The sequence below is a fragment of the Podarcis melisellensis genome (assembly GCF_964234715.1).
Source record: "Podarcis melisellensis genome assembly, chromosome: 3".
NCBI lineage: Eukaryota > Metazoa > Chordata > Lepidosauria > Squamata > Lacertidae > Podarcis > Podarcis melisellensis.
The window spans coordinates 113,915,545-113,943,255 of NC_138530.1; the positions used below are offsets into that span (position 1 = coordinate 113,915,545).

At 44.1% G+C, this 27,711-nt stretch overlaps 1 long non-coding RNA gene across 1 annotated transcript in view; it reads right to left on the minus strand.

Moving 5' to 3' along the window:
- Positions 1-6,571: 6,571 nt before the first annotated feature.
- The window catches only part of LOC309367387, a 45,348-nt gene continuing 24,208 nt past the window's right edge, over positions 6,572-27,711 (minus strand). Inside the window, exons 2-3 of the long non-coding RNA XR_014167118.1 lie at positions 9,316-9,433; positions 6,572-6,968 (exon numbers count right to left, since the gene is read on the minus strand). This is a non-coding gene — a long non-coding RNA (uncharacterized lncRNA). The remainder of the gene's footprint in view (positions 6,969-9,315; positions 9,434-27,711) is intronic.

Genomic DNA, 27,711 nt, shown 5'->3' on the forward strand with positions numbered 1-27,711 from the left:
ATTTCTGCCTGGACACTGCTGCCGACTGCAGTATTCTGGATAGGTCCAGATGTATGGTAACTCTAGCTTTATGGGTCAAAACCAGCACTTTGAATTGGGCGCAGAAGCTAGATGGCAGCCTGTGCAGTTGGGCCAGGATTGGGGTTATATGCTCAAACTGTCTTGCCCTGTTGACAACCTGACTGCTGAAGTTCCCAAAGGATAGGGCTCCTTCCCATGCCTTCAATGTTATGTAGAATAAAAAAAATCAGTGTATGTTTCATACTCCCCTCCTCCCTTCCCTCCATTGCCAGCTAGACTGGTCAGATGCTCACGCTTCTCCTGCAAGTTACACCTGGTGAAACCCAATCTTCTGCACAACTATTAAAGGTGCAGGACCCCTGTTTTCCTTTGCTCCTGGCCTCCTGTTGGCTGGCCCAGCACATGATGTAGAGATACTGAATAAATAGCTATTGTAACCTTGTTGTTGTTGTTTGGTTGTTTATTCATGTCTGACTCTTCGTGACCCCCTGGACCAGAGCACACCAGGCACTCCTTTCTTCCACTGCCTCCCGCATTTTGGTCAAATTCATGCTGGTAGCTTCAAGAACACTGTCCCACCATCTCGTCCTCTGTCGTCCCCTTCTCCTTGTGCCCTCCATCTTTCCCAACATCAGGGTCTTTCCCAGGGAGTCTTCTCTTCTCATGAGGTGGCCAAAGTACTGGAGTCTCAGCTTCACGATCTGTCCTTCCAGTGAGCATTCAGGGCTGATTTCCTTCAGAATGGAGAGGTTTGATCTTCTTGCAGTCCATGGGACTCTCAAGAGTCTCCTCCAGCACCAGAATTCAAAAGCAACAATTCTTCAGTGATCAGCCTTCTTTATGGTCCAGCTCTCACTTCCATACATCACTACTGGGAAAACCATAGCTTTGACTACACGGACCTTTGTTGGCAAGGTGATGTCTCTGCTTTTTAAGATGCTGTCTAGGTTTGTCATTGCTTTTCTCCCAAGAAAGCTCTTGCCTTAGGTGTGTCTCAATTGCTGGATACTCGTGGTCAGCCTCTCTTTGAACAGATGAGTACTTTCCTTCTGTTTGGGGGGGGGGGGGGTTTAGAAATCTCTTTTGTCTCGTCCGCCCACTAACTTGCTTTCAAAAATGGGGGGGGGTAGGACTTGCCTACACAATTCTGAAGTATTCTGTATAACAGTGCAACCAGTGTGCACTTTTTCCTTGTCTCTCATCCGATTACAACAAGAGCGTATTGTAATATATGCCTTCCATAGACTTCAATAACACAGTTCAGGGAAAATGACAGGTCAGCAGGCCTTGTTTCAAGTTTATGAACTGACAGGCCACTTTCAATGACAAAAAGAAAATGTAACTTAGGCCTGTTTAAAAGCAGCGATTGTCAGATCACATGTTCAGTATGTCATGCGAAACACACTTCATTAAGGACCGAATTACTTGACTTGTAACATGAGCTAAATTAAAGTCAATGTCAGACTGCATAAATCACACATTTAAATGTATTGCTTAAGTGCACTGAAACAGTCACCGTCGCCCTTCACCCCACAAGTAACCCAAAAATCTGGGCTTCATTTTTTCTTAGTTGCAAAGATGACAGATATAGAGGCTATTCCCCACTACAACCCTTTGTTAGGACGCATAATCTTGCTGTCAAAAACTATTGAAATTTGAACAGCAACAGTCCACTGCCACCAAAAATAAAGCAAATGTACCCCATAGTAGGCTGACAATTTACAGAGGGACTTATATAGGGAACATAAAAAACAGCCATCATGTGACAGGGCAACCAAACCCAAATTTCCTTTTATAGCAGCTTAAGTTCAAATAAGATCTCAATTTCTTATAATAAAAATTGATCCTGTTGATTAATATTGTAGTAAAATGCACTCTAGATATCTCAGCTCAAGTGTGGTGTGTTCTTGAGAAGGAGTTCCAGCAGAAGCTTCCAGCAGAAGCTTCAGCTGGAAGAGTTTGTTGCTGATGCATGTTGAAAGGTGAGAACATATTCCTCCACTTTTGTGGCAACCTGTGATTCTCCTCTGGCCCTAATTCAGGGTGCTGATAACCTTTCAACTCTCCATCTGCTTAAAGTGTTATTAGGCCTACGTAAAGGTAAAGGGACCCCTGACCTTTTGGTCCAGTCACAGACGACTCTGGGGTTGCAGCGCTCATCTCGCTTTACTGGCCAAGGAAGCTGGCGTTTGCCTGCAGACAGCTTCCAGGTCATGTGGCCAGCATGACTAAGCCGCTTCTGGCGAACCAGAGCCGTGCACAGAAATGCCGTTTAGCCCTAGGACCATGCATTTGCAGAAACTGGTGTGGGCCCCAACCCAGAGTGGGAGCCTGCTCCAGAATGGAGCTCCTGCACTCCCCCCTCCCCCTCCAAGAAATAAAAATGGACAGTTTCATCATGTCATTTTAACAGGGCGAGTAATGTGGTCAGTGTAGCTGAGACCTTATGCCAGCCCATCATTCCTGGCAAGGGGGAGAACACAGCTTCTCCTGCTGCCAGTCCCACCGTTCAGTGTCCCATTATCTCCCACCTTCTGTTTGTGTGTGTATCTTTTTTCCATAAAGAAAGTTACGTTTGTTACCTTTTTCTAATAATGGTTATCCCTGACTTTCTGTGGACAGTGGTAAGGGTGCCATTTTATCCTCTCAACAGTCACCCAGCATGCAATGCCCAGGAAATATGATTAGTTCTCCCTGGATTTCCCTCCCCCCTTCCTTTCTTTTTTGGGTGGGGGTGGCTGACACTCGGGTGCCCGCACAGGGTTTGCTCTATACCTACCCCTACTTCTACAAATCTCCGATATCCCTGATCCTATTGATGGCACCTCCATATATGTGTGTGCTGTTATTTTGTCTTATTAGACAATGGCACTCGGAAAGAATGGAAAGAGAAATAGAAGATTTTGTTAATAATTGGATAAAAGATTAATCAGGATGGATTTGGACTGTTTATCTGTTGGCTGCGTATATATTTAAATATCAGATTCCTTTGACTCATTTATACTTTTGTGAATCACAAGCAGCTTTGCTGTAATGAGAGAAATGGCCCTGGTTTTTAAGAAGGCCTGAAGTTGCTTACAGGAGCATTGAAACTAGAAACTCTTCATTGATTTTATTTCTGCTGTTCATGAAATATATCAGCTGCAACTCTAAATTCTTTTACAGTCCGATCCTAAACTTATTAACTTGGAAATAAGTCCCATTGATTTAACTAGAATGTACCTCTGAGCAACTCTGCGTAGAATGTCAGCCTTAATTGGGAGTTTCTCTTAACTAATGAGTAAAAGTGTTGAGGACTGCAGGCTTATCTTTTTTCTCTCCCCTGAAGAATGAAAAAAATAACAAGGAATGATTATTTTTAGCTGGATTGTTCCTGTGTTTTATCTTTAAATGGGTGCACGAAGTCAAGTGATGGAGAGGGTTTTTCCTCTGCTGTCTGCCATCTGGGTTATGTCTGGTCAGTGTCGTCATGGAGGGGAGGAGGGTGATATGTGGAAAGAAATGGAATCTGGCAAGGAAAAGAAAGAGAAGCTCAAAAGTTGGGGTGAAAAAAGGCCAAAGTAACTTTGTTACTTAGACTGCAATCCGGTGGTCCCTGAGACGCCTTTCCAGGGACCGTTGGATTGCTGTCTAAGTAAGGAGGCTGGTCCATCACAGCAAATGGAGAGCTGTTCCACCAACCGCAGTCTTCCCTCAACCTTCACCAGATGAGGCTCTACCTGAGAACAGGGTTGGTGAATGGGCATTTATTGGGTAGTGCCTGGGATATCATCAGAGATTATGAGCATGAGTTATTTAGTGCAGGATTTCTCTTGTTGTTGTTGTTTAGTCGTTTAGTCGTGTCCGACTCTTCGTGACCCCATGGACCAGAGCACGCCAGGCACTCCTGTCTTCCACTGCCTCCCACAGTTTGGTCAAACTCGTGCTGGTAGCTTCAAGAACACTATCCAACCATCTCGTCCTCTGTCGTCCACTTCTCCTTGTGCCCTCCATCTTTCCCAACATCAGGGTCTTTTCCAGGGAGTCTTCTCTTCTCATGAGGTGGCCAAAGTATTGGAGCCTCAGCTTCAGGATCTGTCCTTTCAGTGAGCACTCAGGGCTGATTTCCTTCAGAATGGATAGGTTTGATCTTCTTGCAGTCCATGGGACTCTCAAGAGTCTCCTCCAGCACCAGAATTCAAAAGCATCAATTCTTCGGCCATCAGCCTTCTTTATGGTCCAGCTCTCACTTCCATACATCACTACTGGGGAAACCATAGATTTAACTATACAGGCCTTTGTTGGCAAGGTGATGTCTCTACTTTTTAAGATGCTGTCTAGGTTTGTCATTGCTTTTCTCCCAAGAAGCAGGCGTCTTTTAATTTCGTGACTGCTGTCACCATCTGCAGTGATTATGGAGCCCAAGAAAGTAAAATCTCTCACTGCCTCCATTTCTTCCCCTTCTATCTGCCAGGAGGTGATGGGACCAGTGGCCATGGAGAAATAATATCCAAAGCTGCAAGTTGTACTCTGAAGTCAGCCCCTCTCTGTTTTATGGGATCTCCTCTGTAGTAAGCAGGTTTAGGATTCTGGCTTTAGCATCGCATTGAGACTGCACACCTGTGCAGGCTTGCTTGGGAGTAAGCCTCCATCAAAGGATCAGGCTGCAGGCCTAAAATGTAGCAGGGACTTGATTGCTTTGGTTTGCAGGATTCCCCCACAATAGACCATTCCTAACAATATTCAATAGTCAGGGGATACAGAGTGTTTTTAATAGGAGAATGTTCATAGCACTTGAAGGGTTTGAATGTTTTATTCACCTTGTAGAAAAATTCCCTTTGAATAGTTTTACAGGGATTTTTATGGAGCAATTACAAAGCAAGATTCTTGATTAAATATACAAATTCATGTAAAGATTCAGAATGAAACAGTTAATGAGAGCCAGGATTATAGTTCTGCCTCTTAACACCTTTGAGTCTGGTATCACTAATTAACACAACATCACTTCTCTGCTACTGAAATACAACCATTCCCCACCCCCCACCCCTCTCTCTATGCCAGAGAAGTCGAAGAGGCAGTTGTACAGATGACTGGCAAAAACCATCAGCACATAATGTGAATAACACACAAGCATATTGAGCTATGGCGCCCAAATTAAATCCTACACTCTCCAGAAAGGCCTTCTTGATATCAGTCAGAGAGATTTACAATTCTTGGTCATTGATGTATTTTCCAAAGGATCTTCTGATGCACTGAAAGATGATTGTATCAGGGTTAATCCAGCTGCCAGTAGAATTGTATGTATCTTCCAGTCATCTGTGGCTTAAATCAGCAGCATATGATATTTGTCATGTTCCCACGTGCTGCATGCATAACCTGGGTCCTTCTGTTGTAGAAGAAAATTCACACCAATGGTATGGAGAAGGGAACTTTACTGTTGGAAACAAGAGCTGATTCCATGACAGCATGTGAGAAGAAAGAAAAGTTTGTTATAGTATCACATTGTTGGCTAAGATGTCATTTCCTAACTCAACATTTTCCCCACAGAAAACATATTGCAACCAAGAGAGGTCAAGAAATCCTCTAGAACGACTTCTCTTTGCCTTATTTTTTTTTACTACAGAAAGCTGAAGTACATTTTACTACATTCCAGCTTAATATTTCCTGTCATATTCAATCTCGCTCTCATAGAACAGAGTCCTCTTTTACTTATATTCTTGTTGCTCATTTAAGACTTTTTGCATATTTTTTTATTATTTATTTGCATATTCAATGAATAGTAGCTCTACTGCATAACAATTGAAGGGTTCATATTTGTAGAGTATGTCATGCTTGAGTTTTCCATACTTCACCAAAGTGTATTTCTTGCTTTATCCATTTTAGTGCAATCTTTAACAGGTACACACTTTATGAGAGCAAGAAGGAAGGAAGGAAGGAAGGAAGGAAGGAAGGAAGGAAGGAAGGAAGGAAGGAAGGAAGGAAGAAGGAAAGGAGAAGGATCAGCTCAGGGTAGTTGTGCAAAGTCTTTTAATGTTCATGCTTTGGTATCTTTTTAACCAGTTGTGAATGTTAACAAACATCTTAATTAATAAACAAACAGTTGTTCTGGAAATATGTCTTCACATTTGGTCCAGAACCAAAGAGGACATCATTCTGTGGCTTCCGACATGACTTGCTCGTGGGTTGTGAAGATTTCACACACAGCTCATAGATGCAAAGCCTTAAGTCTTCCCTGTGCTAGGCAGTGGCGTAGCGTGGGTTGTCAGCACCCAGGGCAAGGCAAGTAATTTGCGCCCCATAACCCGTGGATTTGTGCCCCCTAACCCGTGGATTTGAGCCCCCTAACCCTACCCCCCAGATGTTGCGCCCGGTGCTGCTGGGCCCCCCTGCACCCCCTACGCTACGCCACTGGTGCTAGGTTGTTCTGTAAGTCCCTAGATGTGTCTTTGAAAAATGATTATCCTCATCGCTATTACCGGCACAGTTTCTTCTCTAAACTGCCAGTCACATATTATAAGTTGCCCACTGAGGAAACCAAAGTCCCAGAATTTGGGGCGCCCGGGCAGCTGGACCTGTATTCCCACTTCTCACAGACATCATCACCATCCTGTCTGCATGTTGAAGAAGAACCCAGCTCTACTCTTGAGTGGGTGGAGTTATTTTTGGCCGTATGAAGATTACCAAAGTGGAACCAAAGAAAGTGACAGTTACATTTTCACATCCTGCACACTTTCTGCCCAAGAATCTGATTTCTGGAGGGAACCTCATGTGCGCACAGTCCCGTCTGAACATTTCTCTGGACAAGGTCAAGTGATCTGTGGTCAAATTAACATAGCTTGCACTCAACTGATTTTGTTCCCTTTAATTTCAGCCTCCGCATTCATGTGCCTTTTCCAAGCCAGCATCCTTCGAAGAAGCTCAAAGGAACTTGAATAAAGAAGTGCCTGTCTCCACATGGTTTGCCTTCCCTACCACATTAAAAAAAAACACCCTTTATGCATAACTTTCAAGTGAACCACAATTCATGACAATGTTTTTCCAAGTGTTTTACTTGGTTTGGATGAGTTTATTTTTCCTGCAGTGCTCGGAGTGTGGTGCTGACTGTCTCACAGTGAGAGACAAACTGGAGTGGCTGCCAGGATGTCATAAAGAAATCAGGTAGCCAAGGGAATGGCCTCGTGAAGGAAGGGAACTCATTTATCTTGAACAGAAAACCTCCCTTCATGGCTGGCTCCTTGTCCAACTCTAAGATACACTTAACCTATCAGCAATGGGAGATTAAATACCCCCTTCTTCCCATGGGTCAATTTCATCACCTCCATGGGTGACCTCCCCATGCCCCTCTCCTTTTTTTGTTTTGTTTTGTGCAAAAAAACATACTTATCCCACTTCTGTTGCAATTATAATGAATGACCACATGGAACATATCACAATGTAAAAGGAGCAGATTTACAAAAGAGAAAACTGGCATTTGTGTTCTGAACTCTCATTGATATATTTTGGAATGTAGCCATGCATGTGTAAAATTTCAGGAGGAAAAGCACACACATTAACTGGATATAACTTAATCGGGAATAGTAAAAGCACTAAGCTATTTCACATTCTAGATTTTACTTCATCCTGTACTGCGTTATCTTGGGTTTTCCCTGGGTTTCGGTGTAGGAAGCTAAAAAATAATACTAACCCACCCCCAAAACATATGGGTTAGGAAACCAAAGGTTCATTTTTCCTAGAGGAAACAACTAGTACAGTCAGTCCACAAACCTCTTGCCAAGGTATGCATGGATGGCTGACATTAAGGGATGTGAAGCAGCCTTTTCGGGAGGTACATGCCTAATGTTGCCCTTGATGGCAGAGTCCCAACACAGGCACTGAGGCATCTTCTGAAGGCTATTTGAAGGTTGTTACCAAAAATTATAATCTTTACATTAGTCTTCTGGTTCACGTCCACATACTCCAGTAGGCCTATCTCATTCTTCAATACCTGAGAAACACATTCTAAACAAGCCATCCCTAACCTGGTGCCCTCCAGATGTTTTGCACTGCAATGCCCATCATCCCTGTGGCAGCTTTGGCTAATGGGAGTTGGACGTCTTCAGGGCATGTTCTGGAGACCATGTTCTGGAGTGGGAAAATGCTTTAAATACATTGGGTAGTACTCAACTAACTTTTCTCAGAGTAGACCTATTAAAATTAATTAGCATGGTTAAGTTGGGCCCATTAATTTCAACAGGTCTACTCTGCATAAAACTCAGTTGAAGAGTAGTCAAATAAATATGGTACAAGATGTGTGAACCTTTGGGTATGTTCTGGGAGCGATATCTGAATCTTTTCCTATTAAAAAAATGCACCCATTGGCTTTTTCTTTGTGCCTCCCTGCAAACATTTTAAAAATTAGAATAAAGAAATGTAATGACAGCATGGCCTTTAAAATAATTTGTTTATAGCTGACAAACTTGTTGTCAATATGCTTTTGCCCAATGAACCTCATTTGGACTTATCTGACGTGTTATTGGAAAGCATTAAAGTGGATTATTGATTATTTTACAGTAGAACTAAATGGCAATTGTTTGGACTTGCCAGTGAATAAGCTACAAGCCCATAATATTATATTTAAAAAAAAATGAATGCAATGAGTCACTTTCACATTCTCCTTGCCTCCTCTTAGAAGTAGACACAGCATTGTTCATCATGATGGATTTTTGCAGTCTGATGGGCCTAGATGTAGACTTATGACAAACAACATTACCAGTAAGTAATTTTCTCTTTACTTCATATAAACAAATGTCTTTGATACACGACAATCTCAGGGGTATTCAGGTTTCATGCTTATTTTAAGAACTTTTGTTTACTTTGTGATCTTCGTAGACCATTGACATCCCATTTAATTTTGATGACCTTGTTTATTTTACAGCAACATACATTAAAAGTGTTCCTTTACGTAACATTAACATTCTCAATTGTAATCCATCACCTAAGTTAACAATAGCTTTAGCTCTGTGGTGTACGTAATGGTTAAAAGCTTTAATGCAGATAGCAGTCGACATAATGAGTGGGAAAGGTCTGATCAAACAGATTTGCTTGGTTGCTTCTCTCCTAAGGGCCACTACAAATGTGACAAGTTATCTACATGAATATCACTACTTGCTGGGGGTTGGGGTGGGCAGGGGAGAGTGGAAACGGAATAATCATGTGTGGCAATTGAAACATGCATATGTTTCACTGTGCTGGGAAACTGCAGTTGGCCGGGAGTTTCCTGGCACATGATCACAATGAAACAAAAATGCACAGTGTCATATGAGACTAAGTACGTGCCATGCTCATGGTGTTTCCTACTTAGCGCTCCTCCTTTACAACACCAGAAGCAGCTCTAAGTGGTGCTTCATCTGGAAATCCCTCTTACTACTATTAGAGCATCAACTCATGGCATATGCTGAGAGAGAGAGAGAGAGAGAGAGAGAGAGAGAGAGAGAGAGAGAGAGAGAGAGAGAGAGAGAGAACAACTTTGGGTGGACACTGTGGCGATCACACAGGGTCCCCAGACGTTTCACCGTCTATTGAGCCCTGTGCCATCACTTTATTTCTCGCTGCCACCACCCAGGCCCTACCACTCAAGCGTGTGGTTTAATAAACGGTCTCAGTCAATTACAATCATGGGGTGCCTATCCAGACCTGTAACTTCCGCTACCTGCTCTCCCTCACTAAACCACCTCTCAGATATTGACTTGTCTTCCTAGCTCCTAACTGTTCCTGACTCAGCTTATTTCGCTACACTAACTCAACCTCCCCACAGACTCTATCCCAATTCACTCCCACTCCAACCAACCACCCAACTCCCAACAAACTCCCCCCTTCGCCCCTCCCAGAGCTGGTTTTATATTCCCTCTGACTCCACCCCCTGGGTCCTGATTGGGTAACCTGTTTAACTATTTCACCTCCAGCACTCTCATATGTTAACGTCACAGACACAAGCATGGGGCAGGAAGAGGGGATATTCAGTACACTTCTCCCATGTGCTCCTTTGGCTTTCAGTTTTTGTTTCTTAATAGATTTCTCCCCCCATCCCTAAAAGGTTCTTACAGATTTCCCAAAGTCCTTCCAGCAAAGATCCACAAGCAGAGCTGGCCCACCCATGAGGCACAGCAAGGCTGCTGCCTCAGGCATCAGATTGAGGGACAGTTGGGACAGTTGCTTCACCACCTCTGCTGCCTGCTCCTCCCTAGCCTCCTTTTTTCTCCCCACGGGGCAGCTTCCATGGGTCCAGGAGGCGGCAGCTTCGGTGGGAGCAGCAGGGTACTTCAGTGGATGGCAGATGTGGAGAAGGGGTCACCATTTTCTGTTTAGGCTCAAGTGGCAAACAAAATGTCCCAGGCCAGTCCTGTGCACAGGCATATATTCAGACAGCGTGAAAGGACTATGCAGGGGATGGTTAGTGTCCTGGGCTGGTTGGACGCAGAGGAATGGTGGGAGGAACTAGCTGGGAAACCACCAAGGGAAGAAGGTTCAGAGCCTGGGGAGTGGTGGGGGAACAACAAGAAGTGGGCACAGGGAGAAGACGGGGAAGGGCAGGTGTTGGAAGCTGAAGACGTAACAAGGCTTAGTGAGCTGGGAGAGTCGGTGGCAGAGAGAAGTCCAGAATTAGAGGCAGAAATGGGAGGAGGGAAATAATAATAATAATAATAATAATAATAATAATAATAATAATAATAATAATAATTTGTTATTTGTTATCTGGCTGAGTTTCCCCAACCACTCTGGGCGGCTTCCAATCGAGTGTTAAAAACAATACAACAGTAAATATTAAAAACTTCCCTAAACAGGACTGCCTTCAGATGTCTTTTAAAGATAAGATAGCTGCTTATTTCCTTCACATCTGGTGGGACGGCATTCCACAGGGCGGGCGCCACTACCGAGAAGGCCCTCTGCCTGGTTCCCTGTAACTTGGCTTCTCACAATGAGGGAACTGCCAGAAGGCCCTCGGCACTTGATCTCAGTGTCTGGGCTGAACGATGGGAGTGGAGACGCTCCTTCAGGTATACTGGGCTGAGGCCATTGAGGGCTTTCAAGGTCAGCACCAACACTTTGAATTGTGCTCGGAAACGTACTGGGAGCCAATGCAGATCTCTCAGGACGGGTGTTATGTGGTCCCAGTGGCTGCTCCCAGTCACCAGTCTAGCTGCCGCATTCTGGGTTAATTGTAGTTTCCGGGTCACCTTCGAAACCAAGAAGCAGAGATAAGTCAGGCTGCTGAAGAGTCATGATTATCTCCCCCTCCTGCTGCTACAATCCCTTCTCCTCTCCTGCCTCCCAGAACAAGAAGAGGGCTGAAACACAGAGAGCTGCAACAGGCTGTATGCAGGGTCAGTCTCTGATTGCTTGGGGAAAGCCCTGGCGGGGGGGTGGACTTAGATAGTTGTGGGACGGCAGAGACTTTCAGTCTCGGTAACTGATTCATACAGGATGTGAGCTGCTGTTCTCATTGGACCTGACACTCAGCCAGATCTGTGAAAATTCTATTTCTGCTAAGAAAGAGTTAACTCCAACTTTGAACAGTGTGATTTACTGCCAACTCGCTCTTTGACCTTTAGTCTGTGCATGCTCCCATTTCACCATTCATTCCCCCCTCTCTATGAACCATACAATTTATTCATGCTCCAGAGCAAAAGCAACTTGCACAGCCCTCATTTCATACCGTGCCTTTTCACATTATCCGTAGTAGCAGTCATCGTGGTTGGGAGGATACACTTACTGGCCTACCATCAGCTGAGTTGCTGCTGTTTGGGTCTCTGGGCCTCAAAGTCCAACCTGGTCTTCCTGCCACATCCCTGGCCCCCTTGCTGAATGGCCAGCAGGCCAGCGCTTGCTCACTCCTCACATTCCTGGGATGGTGAGCAGGCTCAGACAGAGGGAGGGAGGCAGAACAGCACCGCCTGGTGCTCCTCTCTGCAGGCATCAGGGGGATTTGCCTGCCAAGGGGTGCATCGCCCACAGTGGGTGCGCATTCCCCCCTTGCACTGGCAAACCACATTATGACACTGGCTGTTGGGAATGTTAAGCATCTCTACCCCACCATGCCATCTGCTACTGATGACCATGCCTTCAAATAGGTAAGCAACAGGATTCCACTGGGCCTGTAGAAATCCACAGAAGTGTTGAGCTTAACCTTAACTTCTACATGTGCTGAGGAGCCAGTGTGGTGTAGTGGTTAAGAGCGGTAGATTCGTAATCTGGGGAACCGGGTTCGCTTCCCTGCTCCTCCACATGCAGCTGCTGGGTGACCTTGGGCCAGTCACACTTCTGTGAAGTCTCTCAGCCCCACTCACCCCACAGAGTGTTTGTTGTGGAGAAGGAAGGGAAAGGAGAATGTTAGCCGCTTTGAGACTCCTTTGGGTAGTGATAAAGCGGGATATCAAATCCAAACTCTTCTTCTTCTTCTAGGCCCTGAATATTCTGCTCCAGTTCATACTATGTAAAGGTAAAGAGACCCCTGACAGTTAAGACCAGTCGCGAACGACTCTGGGGTTGCGGTGCTCATCTCGCTTTACAGGCCGAGGGAGCCGGTGTTTGTCCGCTTAAACAGACGGTTTTTCCAGGTCATGTGGCCAGCATGACTAAGCCGCTTCTGGCGCAACAGAACACCGACACCAGAGCAGCACATGGAAACACTGTTTACCTACCCGCCAGAGCGGTACCTATTAATCTACTTGCACTTTTTGGGTGCTTTTGAACTGCTGGGTTGGCAGGAGCTGGGACCAAGCAACGGGAGCTCACCCCATCACAGGGATTCGAACCGCCGACCTTTTGATCAGCAAGCCCAAGTCTCAGTGGTTTAGACCACAGCACCACCCACGTCCCATTCTTTCTTTCATTCATACATTGTAGAAGTTTCAAAAAACCTGTGTGAATTCAGTGGTGTGCTAAAATGGGCATGAACTTTTCTTAGCCAGTAAAGATCCACAAAATCCATTATTTCCTATGTGGGGAAAAAAGCACATGTATGTAGGGGCATTTTTCTTCCTAATGAAAGAGGACAAGATAAGAGACAGGGTGGTCATACATCTGGAATTTCTTGGACACATCCGGAATACTGCAGCCAGCAGCAGTGTCCACCCAAAAAACCACAACTTTTCTGTTCGGATTTTCACTGTTTGAAATATGGCAACCCTATAAGAGACATAAAGTTGAGCACATAGATATATGTTCCAGGCCATTTTCTGCAGGGTCAAGGCCACTGGGGAGATATTATGGGAGAAAATGGCCTGGCATCTGTATGCAGCAGATATGTGACAAATGCAGGTTGTGAATTAACATTTAAAGCATATAGTGATCAGAGCTATTCAAGGTGTTGTAAACATCCTCACAGCAGGGCCCAATAATTCATCTATTAAATATTTACATTTGATTCACCATTTTAAAAGCTGCATATGTTACATTTCTGGTTTCAAACCCTCTTCTCCTGGAAAAGCAGCTTTTTGGTTGTGTTTATTACAATTTCAGTTTGGTTCAAATGATTTTTCAGCCAGTGGCCATAGGAAATAATCAATCCATCATTTATTTGTATGCCTCCTTTCGATATGCAACATATAAAACAATGACATAACCACAAACATAACAAAACATCAAAAAGTACACAACCAAATTTAAAAATTTCCACATAAATCATAAGCCTCAAAATTAATAATAATAATAATAATTTATACCCCACCCATCTGGCTGTGTTTCCCCAGCCACTCTGGACGGCTTCCAATGAAGTATTAAAATACAATAGTCTGTTAAACATTAAAAGCTTCCCTAAACTGGGCTGCCTTCAGATGTCTTCTAAGAGTCTGGTAGTTGTTCTTCTCTTTGACATCTGGTAGGAGGATGTTCTACAGCGCAGGCGCCACTACCGAGAAGGCCCTCTGCCTGGTTCCCTGTAACCTCATTTCTCACAATGCAGGAACCGCCAGAAGACCCTCTGCGCTGGACCTCAGTGTCTGGGCTGAAAGATGAGGGTGGAGACGCTCCTTCAGGTATACTGGACTGAGGCTGTTTAGGGCTTTAAAGGTCAGTACCAACGCTTTGAACTGTGCTCAGAAATGTACTGGGATATATAAAACAAGATATAAAAATAACTGCAACAACAGCAATAACACACACACACACCCTAAGAAAACACACAACAATAAATAAATTCTAGAAAGGGGCAAGATTAGACGCAGATGGACAAAGCATTAAAAAATAATAATCGAGACACCTTGCGCTCCTCTCTGCTTCCCCTTCCTTCCCGCCCAGGGTGGCACATCACAAGGGGGCTAAGCCACGGTGGCGGCAACCTCTCCTCCTCCTTGCCTGCTCTCCTTCAGCTGCTACGAGCAGCAGCTACAAAGGAGAGACCATGGGGAGACAAAGGGGGTGCTGCCTCGCTGCTGCTGCTGCTGCTGCTGCTGCTGCTGCTGCCACCACTACTGGGGACAAGCGCCAGTTCCTCCTGCTCTTGGAGTTTGGCCGCACTAGCAAGGGAAATAGGGACATTCTGGGATCAAATCAGGAGCTGGTGTGGCCTTCGTAATTCCAGGACTGTCCCTGGAATACTGGGACACTTGGAGAGTATGCTACTTCTGGATTATTTTCTCAAATAAATAAATAAACCATTGGGGAAAAGTTTAGGTAGAATAAAATCTCACTCCCATTTTAATGCAATCATAAGTCTATTCAAGCTGAACTGTGCCCTGAATTTTTAGTAATTCTAGCTAAAGAAAGAAATGGAGGCAGTGAGAGATTTTACTTTCTTGGGCTCCATGATCACTGCAGATGGTGACAGCAGTCACAAAATTAAAAGACGCCTGGCTACTTGGGGAAAAAGCAATGACAAACCTAGACAGCATCTTAAAAAACAGAGGCATCACCTTGCCAACAAAGGTCCGTATAGTTAAAGCTATGGTTTCCCCAGTAGTGATGTATGGAAGTGAGAGCTGGACCATAAAGAAGGCTGATCACTGAAGAATTGTTGCTTTTGAATTCTGGTGCTGGAGGAGACTCTTGAGAGTCCCATGGACTGCAAGAAGATCAAACCTCTCCATTCTGAAGGAAACCAGCCCTGAATGCTCACTGGAAGGACAGACCCTGAAGCTGAGGCTCCAGTACTATGGCCCCCTCATGAGAAGAGAAGACTCCCTGGAAAAGACCCTGATGTTGGGAAAGATGGAGGGCACAAGGAGAAGGGGACGACAGAGGACGAGATGGTTGGACAGTGTTCTCGAAGCTACCAGCATGAGTTTGACCAAACTGCGGGAGGCAGTGGAAGACAGGAGTGCCTGGCGTGCTCTGGTCCATGGGGTCACGAAGAGTCGGACACGACTAAATGACTAAACAACAACAACAACATTCTTAAACCATGGTTCCCCTAACCATTAACCCTATCTAGTCAAACTCAACTCAAGACAGATTTCAAAATGAAGTGAAAGTAGGGAAAGTGGGTGCAATTGGCAGGCCTTGTCTCTCACTTCCATTACCTAGCTACCTGTGAGGAAGGTAACTACCTGCATTTCCCCCTGTTTTAAAGCAATTGCTGAACACGTGCTAGTTCTATCATGGATCCTACTGACTTATGGTGTTTTTCTGTTCCTGTTCTCTAAACAGTGCATGGTTTGGCAGCAAATCTTTACTGATTAAGGGCCTATGCCTAATTGAAAACCTGTGAGCTTCCTATCATGAAATCTACCCTTTGATTGAGTAGATAAACCCAATTAACTCCAGTTGGAGAGGACTTGCAATAATATTTTCACTTAAGCCCCACAATATTTCATGAACCATGCACGCAACTTGCCAAATATCTTTAAAAGATTTTGTGAAACCCCAAACATGCCAGCTCCCCCATCCCAGGAGTGTGAAATCTCATTTTCCAGTTCTCTGCTCAAATTTAATGAGCCGCCTCCTGTTTAACCTCCATGTGAGAAGGTTTGGAAGCATCCAGGGAAATTGTATTTTTTTCCCCTTTGTAAACAAAGCGGAGATTTGGAAAAAGTCCCCAAGATGTCTCTTTCCTACTTGTGAAGAGTAAATGGCTTTCATAATTTATTTTAAATGAAGAATTGAATTAAAGTTTATTTTATAGTGAAACAAGAAAAGTTCAGAATTCAAACAAAACAACAGGGATGAGACAAGTCTAACCATTCAACATGAAAATGAGCTACTAAACGATGCTTCATAGGATTCCCTTTCCTGTCATTTTTTTTTTAAATCATTTCATTCATTACAAAATGTACACTTACCCTGACACAAATATTATCTCCAAAATGTAAGAGTGCTCTCCTACTCATTGCCACTTGGAGTGGTAAAAATAGCAGGCTTCGCATTCATGAGTCGGGTTTGGGTATTTCCACATTTAATTGAAATTTAATTGAAACACCTGAATTTTACATGTGATTTTTAGTCAGTTTCTGCACAATCCTTGTGGCATTTAGTCAGCTTTGCTTTCACCTTTCTCACATTTTGTTACTTCAGGTCTTATGTAATTCCCATTCATCCCTCAAAAACAGATAGAACATGAGCCAGACATTAGTTCCTTTCTGCTGTAGAGGCCATTGCTAATATTCTGGCAACAAACCTGATGTGTCCAGATTTACACTTGGAGGTCACTGCTGCAAGTCATATGTACTCAAACATTTGACTTGGAACAGATTCTGTTTCTTTTGTCAGAACTGAAAATGTATTTCTTTCAAAAATGGCAGACTTGGAAAATTAACCAGCCAAGCACAGCACACACACATCACAAATGATGCTGAAAGCAGCGGTACCCTCTGTGGCACCATACGTAGCTCCAGTCAGAAGCTGAAACCTTCAGAGCCTCTGAGCATGTGCAGATGCCCACCAGGCACCCTTTGGATCCCAGGCAATTTACTTCTTTGTTTATTTTCTATGCCCTGCCCATCCACTCCAAATCCAGGAGAATACCATACCGCTTACGACATCAGCTTGAAATTAAATTTACCATATTAATTTGTGTTTAATCATCCTTTTCACCCAGACGCTCCAGTGTCCGTGAAGTTTCCTTCTCAAGAGCTTCCAGAATTAGACTGTCTGTTGAGCTCCGTGCCCTGATCCAGATCTGGTCCTTAAGTCACATTCTGTTACTTCCTAGCAACCGCTGACTGATTAATCGAACTTCAGCCTGGAGCAAGTCTTGGCCGCCGCTTCTGTTTTCTGGTTTTATTGTTTTTTGGATAAGATATACTTTGTGAAAACATTAGGGATCTCAATTAAGCAGCTGGGTGACTTATAAATATATATTTATGTTTGAAGCCTAAGTGGCCATAGGCTTCCCTACTGTTTTACTTAGCTAACAAAACAACTCTATCAAAGTAAGTATTATTCCAAAACTCAACTTCCTCTGCCGAATGCTCCCATGTGTTCCATCAGTTTGGCTCACTGATGAACTACATCGTTTCTTATAAACTGTCCATGGCCCATAAATTTCCAAGCATAAAGGCTATTGCTGTGCTGTCCAAATCTACTGAGGATTTTCCCCCTACCGTTTGATTTTGTTGGGTTGCAAATGAGCTGGTTAAGGATATTCCTCTTCAAGCTTTTCCTCCTCCAATGTATTATTTTGACTAAATGCATCTTTGGGCTTTCCTTCTTTTTTCAGATGAATAATGACCATTATTTTAAAACTAGTGAGACGCTTTCCAAATGGAAATGGAAATGTAGCCTGTTTCCGAGTGAGGGGATGAGTGAAAGCTGGAATTTCCCATCGCTCTTTCCAGCTCGTGTTTTTAAATATGTCGTGGGAGGGGGAGATCATTGGTTTGTTGTTGTTCTTATTTTTATTATGCATTTTGTGGTTTTATATTGTAAATTTATGTTGTGAACCACCCTGAGATCTGTGGATGAAGGGCAGAATAATAATAATAATAATAATAATAATAATAATAATAATAATAATAATAATAATAATAATAATAATAATGGTGTTCCCTTGGTACCGTACATGGTCCTTCAAGGGCTGCCACTTTTTTGTAGCATGATGCCTGTGCCTTTCAAAAATGCCTGACAGGGCTTGGTTTTCTTAGATTTATATATTGCTTTTCTCCACAAAATGTTCCTAGCTGACTGACCAAAAGAAATACTAAAAATACATAAGCGTAGTCATTGTCAGTTTATTTCTATACCAAATTTTCCATGGTAAAAACTGTCATCAAAGCAGTTCACAGAAAAATCAAAGTCTAAAGTAATATCAACAATAATAAGACGTATGATATCACTGCAATATAACACACACAATCAACAATATATTTAATATATATAGACATTTAAGTAAGCATACAGCTTATTAATTGTCAAGTCAAAATATCCATTAGGCAACTCCCTTATAGAGGCTGCTAGGACTGGAGGGTGTAGCAACACAGGTGAAACCAACCCTCTCCTGCTGGCCATCAGAGAATGACTCTTCCTTCGCAGGTCTTCCTCTTGAAACAGCTCTTGCATGAAGACTCACCCCTTCCTGCAGCAGCTCCCTTCTGGAAGCTCTTAGGACTACAACTGTTTTGAATGAAACAGAGAGCCTCTCCATCCAGTTTGCAGTTTAAAGCTGGACACTTTCAGAACTGGAAGTAGGAGACAGGGCAAGGGGAGAACTGGTCTACTAGCTGCTTATGTAATGATGGCCTTTGACTGCACTGACAGAGTCATTTCCTAACTGATATGGGGCACTGCTGGCAGGGGGGCACCAGATCACAGAATCAAGCATAGTTGTCTCCTCCTTTGTTTCTTGATGGCACCTTTTCTGACTCCACTGATGGGGTGGTTCAGGAGAAAGAGGTGGGCAGACATTATTATCATATGAACTGAAGTCATGTTTAGTTGGGTAATCTGATGTCAGCCCAGCAACTCTCAATGAAGCCTTATACTTTTAGATAGGCAGCTGCCATTCAATCTAAGTCACCCTAAAGACCCGTAGGACATCCAAGCAGAGGAGATGTTCACATATAACCTTGGGGAAGGAAATGGCTGGACGTCTGTCCATAAGTATCCACACTGAAGAAGTAATCTGTAATACATGTACCATCGTTATGGTTGCCTAGGCATGAGGCTATTGTGGTCTGGTTCAAAGTCAGCCAAAAGGTAATGCAAAGGTTTGGGGTTGTATCCGTTGGTAGGCATCCTTCTCAGAGCCCCCTGAAGTTCATTCATACTTAGGTCTGCTCTTAACTCCTTCCTCCCAAAGTCTGCATGTTGAAAACCAGATACCAGGTTGCAGGCTGTCTTCACATGCAATGCTAAAATGTTTTAATGTTTCAATATTTGAATGTTGTATTTTAATTTTGTTTTTAAGCTGTAATCATTCAACTTGTTTTTATTATTGCTTGTAAGCCGCTCTGAGCCCGGCCTTGGCTGGGGAGGGCGGGGTATAACTAAATTATTATTATTACTATTTATTATTAAACAGAACTTAGGGGAAGCAGTCTTGGACAGAAGATGGACTAGTCTGTACTGAAACGGTACTGTAGGAAATAAACACACAATGAAGCTGAATATCTGTTCAGATAAGCAACAGTAAGGTAATGAGAGTTTTAGATACAAGACAGCATTTTTTAAAAACAAACACACAACTGCATACACGCACTGTCATTATCCACTTACGGAATACATATTACAAGGTCTTTCAAAGGGAGGCAAGTTCAAATTGTAGTTCCTGTCTATATTAAAGTAAAACAAGCAGGCTGCTGCCAGTTTTAAAGACAGTCGCTTATTATTTCATACACAGAGACAACAAAACTGCAGTTATAGAAGGAAGGGTAGCATTTGCGTGCTTAAAAAGAAACTAAAGCCCTTTTATGATCTATGCTAATTTTCAGCTGCCACATTGCATCTATGTTCCTGAGAGGGAGGACGTGTCCTGGGAAGGGAGACTGTAGGAGGAGGACGCCAAAACAGCCAAGATGTGCATTCTGGGGGAAAGAGGAGAAAGTCCCGGGCACTCATCAGGGGGTTTGGGCTGGGTGTTCACCAATATCCAGAGGATACCCATCTCTACCTCTTGTTTAAATCAGAACCAACACAGGTGGTGAATGTCCCTTGTGAGTGTCTAGAGGCAGTTGGAGGATGGCTGGTTGTCAAGAAGAAGAAGACGAAGAGTTTAGATTTGATATCCCTCTTTATCACTACCAGAAGGAGTCTCAAAGCGGCTAACATTCTCCTTTCCCTTCTTCCCCCACAACAAACACTCTGTGAGGTGAGTGGGGCTGAGAGACTTCAGAGAAGTGTGACTGACCCAAGGTCACCCAGCAGCTGCATGTGGAGGAGCGGAGATGCGAACCCGGTTCCCCAGATTATGAGTCTACTGCTCTTAACCACTACACCACACTGGCTCACCAACTGAGGTTGAATCCCAACAAGATAGAAGTACTGTTTCTGGGGGACATGGGGCGGGCAAGTGGGGGGGGACTCCCTGGTCCTGAATGGGGTAACTGAGGACCAGGTGCGCAGCCTGAGAGTCATCTTGGGCTCACGGTTGTCCATGGAAGCACAGGTCAATTCTGTGTCCAGAGCAGCTATCTACCAGCTCCATCTGGTATGCTGGCTGAAACCCTAACTGTCTGTGCACTCTAGTTATCTCCCACTTGGACTACTGCAATGCACTCTATGTGAGGCTACCTTTGAAGGTGACTTGGAAACGTCAACTAATCCAGAATGCGGCTGCCAAACAGGTGACTGGGAGTGGCCTGTGGGACACTCTGTATCCAAGCTCAGTTCAAAAGGTTGGTCCTGACATTTAAAGCTGTAAACAGCCTCAACCCTGGAAACCCAAAGGAGTGTCTCCACCTCCATCATTCAGCCCAGACACTGAGGTCCAGCTCTGAGGGCTTTCTGGCAGCTCCCTCACTACACAAAGTGAAGTTACAGGGAATCAGGCAGAGGGCCTTCTTGGTAGTGGTGCCTGCCCTGTGGAACGCTTTCCCATCAGAAGACAAGGAGAAAAAGAACTACACAACTTTTAGAAGACATCCGAAGGCAGCCCTGTAGCAGGAAGTTTTTAATGTCTGGTGTTTTACAGTGGTACCTCTGGTTACGCACTTAATTCGTTCCGGAGGTCCGTTCTTAACCTGAAACTGTTCTTAACCTGAAGCACCACTTTAGCTAATGGAGCCTCCCACTGCCGCCACTGCGCAATTTAGGTTCTCATCCTGAAGCAAAGTTCTTAACCTGAGGTAATATTTCTGGGTTAGCGGAGTCTGTAACCTGAAACGTATGTAACCTGAAGCGTATGTAACCCGAGGTACCACTGTATGATGTTTTTATACATGTTGGAAGCCACCCAGAGTGGCTGGGGAAACCCAGGCAGATGGGCGGGGTATTATTATTATTATTATTATTATTATTATTATTATTATTATGAAGGAAAGTAGGCAGTATCCTGAAAAGCCAGGATGTAAGACGAGCCCTGCTGGGTTGGGCCAAAGACCCAACTTACCCAGCATCTTCTCACAGTGGCCAACTAGATGCCAAGAAGCTGCCAATCAGGAATATGAAGAGATGGCTCATGTAGTGTCAGAGTGTGGTGGGGAGGGGGGAAGCAAAGCAAAAACAGATGTAAGCAACTTGACTTTTGTGTCACTCATAAACCAATTAAAAGTTACGGCAGCAAACTGACAGTTCCCATGAAACAGAGGGATAAAGATGCAACAGAAGCCAGAGACACTTCTCCCTTCGGCCGTGAGGAGCCACAACTCAGGATGCCCAGTTCTGTTCTTTGCTGATTTTACAGCCGTGTTTCCAGCTCCCCACCACCACAATAAGTGTGATCAAGACACCGTCTCGCCTTGTCACTCCAACCCAGAATCTGTCTTTTCACCTTCACACTTCTTCTTCTTCTTTTGCTCATTAAGCAAACAGTGCGATATTTCTACTTTTGTTACTCTCCTTGACACAGGTTTAACAGCATTTCCCCATCCAAGTCAGCTTTGTAGTAATGCGTAAATAATTGGTTTTGTTGTGTCAGGTATTTAGATGAAATGTGGTTAACAAATTCAGGTGAGAAAGGAAAACTGAAGGGAGTGAATTGCTTTATTTTAATTTTTTTTAGCATTTAAATGTAGTTGTTGTACTTTCCAGGTTTGGAAGAATTCTTGTTTCGGTTTTGTGTACACCATCTGTAATAACTAGATTGTTATTTAATATTTAACCTGCCTTTCAAAACCATGTAGGGAAGAATGCAAGAAGTTGCCATATTTTGAAGAGCAAAAAGGAGGACAGGAGAAGGTGGCAGTGCCAGGCAGAAGCACGCAGGAGCTGCAGCGCTGGCACAGGACATCCTTGCACCCCTGTTCATGTTGTCACCCATAATGCACACCCCAAGCACCTATTCACACACGAAGCTCCCTGCACCACCCCACTGTTCTCATCTTCCTCCCTCCATACACACCACACCCCCTGCCACCAAGTCCCCACACTAGATGTCTTAAGAACTTTGCAAATTGCACGCATGAGTTGCTGTTTCCAGAGAGTTGAAGGTTGCTGGAGAGGAACGGTGTCTTTTGAGGTCTACATTCAACCCACTTTTGCCTACAGTAGTCAGGTTTTGCAGGGAAGGGTTTATTACTTCAACACCTAAAGTTTTACTTACTGATAAGTGACAAAAGAAATAGGTGGGTGTGGGGTTTGTTGTTGTTGTTATCTATTGAAATTGTGTGTTTTTAAAAAAATTAAACAATTTATTTTCTTTTTCTTAAACTGTGCCTACACCTTGTGAATAATACCTCCTTTGAACCACTTTCAACCATTAATGCTCCTGTGTTCATCGACAAGTAGTTCTGGAACCCAGGGGAATGCAAGAAGGCTCCATCATTCCTACTCCCAGGTTGATGAAAACACCAATATTAATCTTCAATTCACTCTCTATCTCCCATCTCAGACATATGAAACCAGCATGTGGGTTGTACCAGTTCAAGGAACAGGTGGCAGCATGTTTGATCAAATTCTCCTTCATATAAAACTTCCCTCCACACAGAAAACTGGATGCCAAGCGGAAGGGTTGTAGTCCATTATCCTGCCTTTTTATGCTCCTGCCATTAAGGCAGTTCTTAATCGAAACCAGTGGTGCTAGAAGTGGAGGAAGGACTTCACACCTGACCTTTCGTGGGACACGTTGCTGCCCCTGATGATGTCAGCAGCTTGTGCCTGTGACCAAACTACCTTCTGCTTGGCAACTGTGTGTTTGCATGTGCAGGTCCCTCTTGCCTCTGTCACTGCAGTGTGGCCACCCGTGTCCCTTTGCCCAGTGAAATACATCACTAGCAACCATTGCTTTACACGCTAGCAGGGGGTCTTGGTGTTTAGGGAAGCTTTTCATCCTGTGCAGTATGCCCAGGGGGCTTCAGTCTTACCTACATGATCCACCTAGCAGGGTATATGGATGCTTAAACAGGTTTTGATGCATATCACACAGAGGATGGGCAACATTATTAGCCCTTGTGTCCATGGGGAAGTGTGAATAGTCATACATTCTGGCACACTGTGAATGTTAATTTCATGATTGCAAAGGCCCAGTTTTTCAGCCAGCTAACCCTTTGATCAAAGTTCTGGTTGGGTAAGGTAAAGGTAAAAGGACCCCTGACCGTTAAGTCCAGTCGCGGACGACTCTGGGGTTGTGCCGCTCATCTCGCTTTACTGGCCGAGGGAGCCAGACAGCTTCCAGGTAACGTGGCCAGCATGACTAAGCTGCTTCTGGCTTTTTCTTATTTAAGTTGGTTATTTAAGCTCATTCATGTTTGTCTAGATGCATGATTGTACAAAGATTTCATTGTATCAGAGTACAAATTAGCTTAAGCAACAGTATAATGTCACAAACACCATAACACTTAAATAAAAAGGATGTTGCGCCAACATTTTAGGCAGATACACAAGTTGAGTTATTCAAAGATTTACGCTCCAGAACACATCTTAATCTCATACTTCAGATGAAAGAAGCCATTATGTTCTTTGAACACCTCTTTCATGTGTTAAGAATTCTGCACATTCTAAACATGGATCAATTTTGCCACCCTGAAAAGAAAAGGTGCAAGCAAAAATGTACTTACAGCAGCAGTGTTTTTACAGTACAATCTTCTCCATTATGTAAATTGGGAAGAAGAAAATCGAAATGTCAAACATTGTTACATCTGATATGAAACTGTGCTGCATTCAACTGATGCATTAGTTGCTGTACCTTTCAATTAAAACATCGCCGAGTGTTCTAAAACTCTAAAATGGCTGCTAATCAATTAATCTTGTCCCCAGCGTCTGTTGTTCTATAATGTCTCTTGATTGTAACATTCATGGTTTTTGAAAAATGACCCATTTGACTATGAATTTCAGAACAAGAAAAAGCCCGTCTGAAGTGTGTCTCCCACTGTAGACTTTACTTGTGCGCTGATTAATTGTTCCTGAAAAGTGTGCAGATGCATTATCCAATAAACTATAGCTGACTGCGGCAATGAAGAATTAAAAGGACCCTGCTTCAAGGAATCTTGGTGACATCATCATAAACCTGGGGAGAGCAAAGAGCAAATGGTTTATGGTGTCACCAGAACCTCTCTGTGTATTTCAGAAAGGGTTCATATTTTCTCCCTCGCTCTGCTTTTTAAAACATCATTCATGCCACTTTAAAAAATGCACGCATTTACAAGTCTCTTGCCTCATTCTCCTTTGCTTGGCCAAGGCTGTATACACACTATAACCTTTAAAGCGCATTCAAAGAAGCTTCTTTCCCTCAAAGAATTCTGGGCCCTGTAGTTTGTTATGGGTTCCTGTGAATTGTAACTCTGTGTGGGGTAAACTACAGGGCTCAGAATTCTTTAGGGAAAGAAATGTGCTTTAAAGGTATAGTTCATATGCAGCCTTAGTTATCTTATTGTTATTGATTTAGTATAATAATATCTCACCTTCACAGACGACCTGATGGTCACCACATCAGACCCCATAAACATAGCAACCACCCTAACTAAAGAACTCAACACATTAGCAATGGTGTCGGGCCTACAAGTCAACTTTGCAAAATCTGAGGCTATGTGCCTCAACACACACACACACACACACACACACACAGCATGCCCAAAAGGAATTCACCATCATAAACCTAGCAGTTCGAAAGCACGTCAAAGTGCAAGTAGATAAATAGGTACCGCTCCAGCGGGAAGGTACACGGTGTTTCCGTGCGCTGCTCTGGTTCTCCAGAAGCGGCTTACTCCTGCTGGCCACATGCTGTATGCCGGCTCCCTCGGCCAATAAAGCAAGATGAGCGCCGCAACCCCAGAGTCGGCCACGCCTGGACCTAATAGTCAGGGGTCCCTTTACCTTTACAACTGAATATCATTTACTTGGAACCTCACGTAAAACAAGGAAAGGTTGCTTCAATGTGGCAGCTGTGGGGCATCACCCCTGCCCCAGTGGTGCAGCGGCAGAACGCGGATGGCCTTGGGGATGGACAGGAATACCAGGTTGACTACACTGGTGTCCCTGTGAAGCCTAAAGCCCCATACTATCCATTTAAGTGGCAGCAGCACCACAGAGGGAAACTCTGCAGCGCTGCCCTCCCACACTGCCTGCTCCTATCATGGGTGGCGCTAGAGAGAGGGCGGGGCCAAGTGCTCCCCCAAACAAGGAGCTCACCCCCAGACAATTGTTTGTTCCCCCGCCCTATATTGCTGGACTCCTGTCATTAGCTCTTACTGTTATTTTCCTTTCAGAAACTCACATACCTAGCAATATGCCTTCCCTCCCACCCAGCTACTCATATTTCTTTGCTGCCAGTGACTCCTGCTGTAATGGTTATATGGGGTTGCTCGTGTGTAAGTTGCCGCCACTCCTGGCTAGGTGGCCTGGTTAAACCTTTCCTGGCTGGACAGCCCCTCACTTTGTGGCTGTTCAGTTGCTGGCAGAATCCGACAGTGGGCGTTTCTTCAACCTTTTCCAACATAAAAGTTGTTTGATGCCCAGTCTCCTCCTACTCTCCCTGCGCGGAAGTCTTCTGCGCAGGGAGGGCGTGGGTAGCGGAGGACCTGTGCTCTCCCCGCTGGTGTCCAGTGAAGAGTCTCTGAGCCTGCTCTCTGCTTCCCCCATTGGCCCCCTCCATCCCTGGTGTTGCGCTGATTTTCTTCCCCAACAGGAGACCTGACTCTCTCCCTACTTGGCCCCTCTCCAGCATCGTAGTGGAGCCTTGCCTCCTCCTCTCGTTCCAATGGCAGTTCCCTGACACCTACTCATAAACTTCCCAGAGGCATTTTGCCGACAGACAACCACTGTCGGACCAGAAGGTTGGACTTGGTGGAAACAAATGACTTGCCCAAGACCACCCACTGTGTCCCATCACAGGAAGAGTCTGAGCCCCAGATCGTTTAGTTTTAACACCTGTTTAGCAGAAGGTGCCTAGCGATGCTGAGAGACAAGTGAGTTGACCACAGGTCGCATGCTGAGGATGGGGTATGTATCTTCTCTAATCAATTCCTCTTCCAGTTCATTCCTCCGCCTCAAAAAAACAAACTTTCAAATCTCATCTCCCCAAAAGGAAAAATAATTTCGTTTGTGGACTGGCCAAATAAAATCCACTTCAACTGATGTAGCCCCCAGCACTCATTTCTCATCTGCCTCCAAGAAAGAAAGGAAAAGAAATTTTTATTATGAAAACTCTCTTCTCTTCCAGCTTAAATTCAGAGAGCAAATAATGTTGAAAGATTCCAGCCATCCAAGCAGCAGATATCTACCAAGAGTGCCCCCTCCACTCTGACACAAGGCCAGCACCTATATACAGGGGCAGATCTACTATGAAATGAATGAAGTGACTCTAGTCCATGTTGCTTAAACATTTTGGGTCTAGTAGAAATGCAGAAAACCCCTAGAAAGTCAGGCTCTGGGTTTATAATGGCAGAAAGGATGGGTATACAGCTGTACCTTGGTTCTCAAACTTAATCCGTTCCGGAAGTCCGTTCCAAAACCAAGATGCAATTTCCCATAGAAAGTAATGCAAAATGGTTAAATGGTTAAATCCGTTCCAGGCCCCTAAAACAGCAATTTAACATGAATTTTAGCATCTAACGAGACCATTGATCCATAAAAGGAAAGCAATCAACAATGTACTGCAATCAGTAGCTGAACTGGGTTCCACACAGTGACAAAAAAAAAAGAGCAGCAAAAAACAAAAAAGGAAAATAAATAGCCAAAACAGACAAACCTCAGCGTAACACTCAAAATGGAAGTGTGGCACTCAAATTGTCAGCGTAACACCCAAAACAGAGCACATTTGCAAACCAGAACACTTACTTCCAGGTTTGCAGTGTTTGGGTTCCAAGTTGTTTGAGTACCAAGGCGTTTGAGAACCAAGGTACCACTGTAGAGACATCAGAGTCTCCCCCCGCCTTCATAATAAAACCAACTGAAGAACTCTAAGGATGCCACGTGGAAAAGTTTGCATCTTAGCTGCTTCCTGTTTTCTGCATGAAATATAGAAGGTGTCGACCTTCTGTGGCTGTCAACGTCAGTCCTTGTTCATAAGTATGTGAGTCACATTTATGTCAAACCTATATCATATGGCGATGACTTCGGCAAAACTCGGCACAGCTGGAAATCTGCTCCAAGCCTTTCCCCCCACCAAGAGGCCTGGCCTCATGCTATGAAATGCTTTCATGTCATTCTAACATGCTGTAGGAATAATTTTCCCGTCTGTTTTCTTGTGTTCACATGTGGTTGCTTGAAACG